The 7,276-nt window shown below is 37.9% G+C and overlaps 1 pseudogene; it reads left to right on the forward strand.

The window, feature by feature from the left end:
• The first annotated feature begins 2,101 nt into the window (after positions 1-2,101).
• On the forward strand, positions 2,102-4,085 carry LOC122346758 (annotated as a pseudogene).
• Positions 4,086-7,276: the final 3,191 nt, after the last annotated feature.

Here is a 7,276-nt window from a genome sequence, read left to right on the forward strand (position 1 = left end):
GTGGTTGGCCTGAACTTTAATCTAACCAGTCAGCATATAGGCAGCACCTGCACGGACCCGTGATGGACAGGCAGTGCTGGAATAAAGGGAGGGTAGGTGTCACAAACAAGGAAGGACTAAGCTTTAGACTGAGAGACATGCACAATAGAGAAAGTTTAAGCTGACCCATTAGTTTTAATCTCTGTGCCTCTCTCAGATTTGAATTGGATTTTCTCCTTAACTTACTGTTTCCAAATGAGCAGCCTAATCGCTTGCTGTGGATTTCATATTTAGTAAATGCAGTAAACTACGCTCAGGGTTGCAAAAAGTGGAGTGTTTTATTTGTAAAATTGCAACATGGACAAATATCTATAGTTTCACAATGTCAGCATTTTAAGTGTTCTTGGGGGGGCGCTTCCCTTTTTCAGTACTCCAACTTGGTATAGTTGCCCAAATCTGAAAATTCTGTCAGTTTTTATTTACGCTCTTGGTGTCTAAACCTCCTACAACAGATGTTTTGGAGGACAAAAGGAAGGTCATATTTCTGTTTTCCAATACATTTGAAAGTAACCATAAAAAAGCACTTTACAATTTGAGAAAAAAAAGATTTTTGCAAATTAAAAAGTCATATAGAGCATTGTGATATTTTAAAAATAATTCTAGTATGATGATTTGGTGTTAAAGAAACATTTCTCATTACATCTTTGCAGTCGTATTTGATAAACGTAATGCATTTTGTTAACCATAAAACAGTGCCTCAAACTTGAACAATATTGTAACGAAGAACAGTAACATTCAAGCCATTAGACAGGAAAAAGGCAGCATTTTGTTTAGTATCTTCTCATTAGAATGGGTCTTATGGGATTATAAGAAAATGAGGGTGAGTAAATAATGATGATGATTATTATTATTTATTTTTATTATGCAGATTTTTAAATAAATAACACACATGGCCTATTTGAACATCAATACAATATGCTATTTTATGAAGGAAAAAGCAAACAAAAACATATTCATAGCAATAGATAAATAAAAATTATGTAACCAGAAGATCACCATTATCTGTGTTTGAATCCAAATTACCCCACATAACATAAGGAAAGAAAGAAAGAAAGAAAAAAGCAGTCTATTATGAAGGTATAAAGAATAGGATTCCACATTTTATAAAATGAATTAATACAGTCTAATACACACTTTTTCTAAATGTAGGAAAGACATTTAAGTCCTTCAACCAAGAAAAATTAGCAGGAGGGCAAGGAGCATTTCCAATGTAACAAATAAGAATTTTATAATAGTTCTGAAAAGTTAGCTTGTAAAAAGTTACAACTCCTATTAGAAATGGTAGAAATCTGCAGCTTATTGTTTTTACTAAACAGGAGCAATTGAGTTTATGAAGCCATGCCTTCCTAAATCATTCTTATTGGCGTCATGCGTCTGTTGTTGTCAACTTATTATGCAATTTAAATCCAAGTAAATCAAAACTGTTTAATCTTTCCTGTTCTGTTTTGTGGCACTGCATTTATCATAACAGTCAGGCCCAGGCTTTCATAATGTCTGTGCAGCAGGTCTGTGCAGGTTTAGAGACTAGCTAATCAAAGTATGACTCACTGGTTGAGGATGCAGCAGCTCTGTAGTGAATTTTTCATCCGTCAGTTTAAGTGGTATTAGTTTCTTTGAGCAAGGCTATGTGTTTGTGCACTACTTTTGTCTGTTCAGTTAGCGTTATTCAAGGTTTCTCTCTCTCTCTCTCTCTCTCTCTCTCTTCTTATTTTATTCTTTCTCTTTTTTCAGGCTCTAAAGACCTGGTGGTGAAAGCCCAAGTGTTGGCGGGTGGTCGTGAGGCAAAGGCACGTTTGAGGGAGGACTGAAAGGCGGCGCCAGAATCGTTTACTCGTGGGTGTTTGTGCCTACTTTATTGTTCATCACTTTTACTTTCCCAATTTCCTCTTTGTCTTCTTACTCGCTTTGTGTCTGCAGGCCAGAGGAAGCGAGAGATATCTCTTCTAAGATGATTGGCAAGAAGCTGTCTACTACAGACAGGAGAGGCTAAGTGATCTGTAACTGTGGTGTTTATTCATGCAGCCGCAGATACCCTCGCAGAGAGTATTATTTTGCCATCACTATGGAGAGTGTCCTACCAGGTGAGAGGTCACGGACTGGGCCATTGCTGCGCCGGTTTTTCTACGTAAACTGGAGCTTTAGATTTGTGCATAAAAGCACAAAGCCTTTTTTACAAGCTGCTCAAAAATGACATCACCACTTAATGTGCTGCAGTAAGCAGACTGGCCAGCAGAGGCCATTGTCAGCACTGGTACTGAATTTCACCTGCCCTTAAAATGATATGGGTTCTACTCCACCCCTGTAGGGCCCTGTGCTGATTGGCAGTTCTCAGGGTGCGAACATTGAGGATGTGGCTGCAGAGAATCCTGATGCTATCGTGAAAGAGCCTATTGATATCATACAGGGAATAAAGATGGATCAGGCTATTAAGGTGAGGTGCGGAGTATTACTCGTGTATAGACCGTCTCCACACTGACCCCTGCATGAAAAATGTTTTTTTTTTTTTCCTCTCTCAGGTGGCAGAGAAGATGGGTTTCCCCGGCATTGATCAATGAAGCTGCAGAAACATGTTGAAACTGTATGATGTGTTCATCAAGTATGATGCATCTATGGTGAGATCAACCCAATGGTGGAAGATTCATCTGGCATTGGTACCAGAAAGCAGACACCTTACACTTTTATTTACATTATGTACACAACCCTAGTCCTAAGGATGCATGATCAATTTCAATACAGTTTTTGATAAGGCAATTAAATCAAATTATTGTGTGCAGGTTTTACACCTTAAAAAAATGGTTAAACATGACACTGTGTTTATTTACTTTTGTGCATCTCATGATCTGGTGTTTTTTTTGTTTTTTTTTTAAGGTTTTTTAAAGCATATCAAAGTGTGTTGGTAGATTTATTGTGGATTGAGCCTCTGTGCAGCCCTACCATCACTATAACACTCCATGGCATTCCCATTGTTTCAGGCATTCATAGATGTTTTCTTCTGTGCTTTGCAGTGATGTGTATGGACGCTAAGATCAACTTTGACTCAAACGCTGCTTCACAGACAGAAGAAAGTGTTCAAATGCGAGACTGGACCCAGGAGGATGCCAGAGACCAACAGGCAGCCAAAGCAGACCTCAACTACATCGGCCTAGACGGCACTATTGGCTGTCTGGGTCAGTACAAACACCCACAATCCTCCATTAGAGAAACATTATCACAGCATTGAGTGGACGATTTGAAAATTATAATTCGCATATCAGCATTTTTTAAAATGTAGAATTAGAACTAAAGATCTTTTATACGCTTTATTTTTCACGATTGCACTTTATTTTGATGGTCAACTTTAGATATTCTACTAACTATAAGTGCTTTATAACTACTTGTCAACTACATGTCGTAAGTGATTATCATTCATTTGCAACTACATGTCATTAACTCTCAGAGTACACAGTTAGGGGTAGGCTTTAGGGGTAGTAGAATAAGTAGTCAGTATGTTGTGGTGGGTTAGATGACTTGTTATAAGATATTAAGCAGACAGTCATGTAATACTCTAATGACTGCTAGTCTACATGTAGTTACAAAGTTACTTACTGTTAGTAGAATGTCTAAAGTTGACTTTTAAAATAAAGCGTTAACTTTGACTGGTTTGTATATGTGTAAACTCATGCATATGATGTCATCTGTGTTTAGTCAATGGGGCTGGACTGCGCCTATGGCCACCATGGACATCATTAAACTTCATGGTGGAACACCTGCTAACTTCCTGGATGTTGGAGGTGGGAGCCACTGCACAGCAGGTAACGGAGGCCTTCAAGCTCATCACCTCTGATAAAAAGGTAATATCACGATGAAGGATTTACTTTGGCTTCTGTTCTTATTGGCGCCTTATCACACCTCTTATGTTTTTCTGTGTTCTCTGTAACAGGTCCAAGCTATTTTGGTGAACATCTTTGGTGCATCATGGCAGTGTGATGTCATCGCGACAGGGCATTATTATGGCTGTCACGGACTTAGATCTGAAAATCCCCATCGTGAAAGCGGTTACAAGGTGAGAGAGACCGAACTTAGTACTATGATTATGATTGATGGTGTAGGTGACTTTGATTAATGGAGAGGTGAAGGGATAGTTTGAAACCCATTTAAAATATTTTCAATTCCCATACTTTATTTAAAAGTGTGCTGATCTGAAAATGTTATCATATTATCGGTTATATTCATAAGAACAAGCACTTCAGGTTTTCTTAAAAAATCACATAAACAGGACACAATGTTTTATTAGATTTTATTTACTCAATGCAGTTATTATAGCAAAAGATTTTTCTAGTTACACTTTTTTAATAAAATAAATCATGTTATTGGTTAGATGTTGCTATTTTATGAAGTAAAACTTGCTTGCAACCTGCTAGCCATTATGATACTGAAATTCAGTTTCTTTTTTTATTTGAATTTTTTATTAAACGGTTCACAGATCGTTCTGAATGCTTCTGAGAGAGGAAGTCTGCATTTGCTGAATTATTGAAAACCCTTATTCAGTAAGTGCAGACGACTGGAAAGGTCAAGTGGAAAAAGTCCTAGAAATTCATTAGTCAAAAACTTATGAGAACACTGTGCTATCTATTTCAACAATAAAAGATAGCACAAATCCCACAAGAAAACCTGGATCATCTTGGAGAGAGGAAACATTGACAGAAGGGGTGACAAAAGAAAAAGGTGTCTGAAAGGGATATTTATGCAGGTGGCTCGGGTTTTCTGTCCTTCATCTCTTCACTTTCATCACGCTTGTCTGATCTCCAGGAACAAGAGTGGACCGATGCCAAGGCTCCTGATGGCTGCCAGCCCTCTGAAGATCCTGGCCTGTGATGATCTGGATGAGGCGGCCAAAATGGTGGGTTTCTCTCATTTAGGCATGCATATGGGCAAACCGAAACTGACATGGGGTGGAAATGGAGAGATGAATCTGCCCATCATGGTTCAGGAATCAAATTGATAGTCCAAAGAAAATGAGGTTTTAAGAGTTATTCACCCAAACCAAAAATCTGTCATCGCTTTAGTCACCCTCAATTCTTCTAAACTCAGATCCTTTCTTGAGAGACAGAACAAAATTTCCCATAACTGGGAAACTTTTATTTTTTGGAGGACAGATTCAAAATTCACACTTCACAACAAGATTCAGTTCATTAATAGTAGTTAGGGGTTATTCATTAATAGCTTCTATGAACTAACATCGAAACATACTTTTACAGCTTTTATTAATATTTGATGGCATTAATATCTACATATTAATATTTCAATGTAAAATAAAAACATAAATAATACATCTTTCAAGTATAAATAATAAATGTATATAATGTACATTATGAATAAACAAACAATCAAACAAATAAATTATGAATAAAGTCATCTAGATTAATAAATGCTGTTTAAAAAAAAAAAAAAAGGTTTATTGTTAATTCATGCTACCTAATTCAACTAAATGTAACAAATGTGCACCTGTGTTAATTAAAAAGAAAATACAAAAAGAAAACAAAAGCAAATGTTGCTGTCCAATAGAATCAGCAAATCTTATTATTATGCAATGACTATACAAACCGGGTTTCCAGATACAAGATTTGATCACTCTTCAATGACAGCCATTTAAAAACAAACAAACAAACAAAAAAACCATCATCACTGCATTTTTAATATTAAAATTTATGTTATAATTAAGATGATCAGAATTACATGCCATCTTTGACTGGAATGGAATATTTACCATTATTTTTCTTGCTCTCTTTTTCTCTAGGTTGTAAAGCTTTCTGAAATTGTATCGCTGGCCAAAGAGGCCCAGGTTGATGTCAAGTTCCAGCTGCCCATCTAACCAGAGCAAAACCTACAATCCACGCCACTATTCAAAACCATCTTATATGAACTAAATCTGCTTGCAACTTGAGCTTGTCTAGTCTCAGACCTCCAATAGAGTTCTCCACAACCCCATGTCCTGGTCAAGCTTCTGTCATCTCGCAGCCTTGTCTGTACTGCGGTTCCACGTCCCTTCCGTCTCAAGTGCTTTCTATATTGTAAAAGCACATGTGTATCTGCATGGTGCAACTTTCATTTCATGCAAATCAACCTCACTCAGGTGTAGAGCCCGCCAAACCAATCCACTGACATGCTGTTGGGTTTTTGGTTCCATTGGTTTCGATCGGGTCAGTGTTACGCCTATTGTTGTTCGCTTTGGTCAATGTTATCGTTTGTTTCTTAAGTGGAGGGGATGTATTTATGTGGGACCGTATTTATACTGTTGAAATGTACTTGGAGGTCCAACTCTTGGGATAAAGAATGTCTCTCGGACACATTGGTCCTATCTTTGCCACATACAAATATATATATACACACACAGTATCATTAAAAGAAAATCCCACCCTTCTTCATCCCTCCCTCCCTCCTTCCTTCTGTTTTCCGGTGGGAGTGTGTGTCACTGCAGGATGTCTTCTGTGTTATCCTGAAGAGAAATGCACCATTTCCCTTTAAGTAAACGCACAAGCACTCACAGGAAAAATGTGTTATTGGTGTTCTTCAGTTCGACATGGAGCCACTAGTGCAGCGGCTGCAGAAAACAAATAAAATGCTGAAGCGTCTCGAGGATGCCGCTTGAGGATTCACCTCAAAGCCTCTGTCACTGTCTATTTTTGAAATGTAGAAACATGCACTTCTTTGGCAAAGTAAGTCCTCTTGAATCGTCTTTCATGTAGTGATAATTCAACTTTGTGTAAAGGAAAATGTCAGCTCACAGTTTGAGAGGTCTGCAATACCTCAACCATCCAGTAGCAGATGCCCAGCACAGCGCTAGACCTCCTGAATGCATACACGCCACATGATTTACGTTTCAAATATTAGATTTGTGTCTAAACAGCACTTGGTAAAATTACAAATGACTTGCTTCTAGCCTCCGATTAATGGATCGATTTTAGTGACATCATAGATCATGACATACTGTTAGATAGATTACAGAATAACATTGGTATTCAGGAACGGGCATTATGATGGTTTAGATCAAGCGGCAAAACACAGTTCCTGGTGGGCTACCCTTTTAGCTTCAGCTAATGAAGTCCTTTAGGCCTGTTTGCAAACTACATGGTATTGGAGCAGAGTTGAAACCAAATTGCAGGGCTTGTTCCTCCAGGAGCTGGGTTGCTTAGATCCTACCTGTCCCACAGTTACTATTTTCTCTGTAGGATAAGGAAGCATCTAATCTTACAGTGGT

Source organism: Puntigrus tetrazona, chromosome 6 (genome assembly GCF_018831695.1).
Source record: "Puntigrus tetrazona isolate hp1 chromosome 6, ASM1883169v1, whole genome shotgun sequence".
NCBI classification, from domain to species: Eukaryota; Metazoa; Chordata; class Actinopteri; order Cypriniformes; family Cyprinidae; genus Puntigrus; species Puntigrus tetrazona.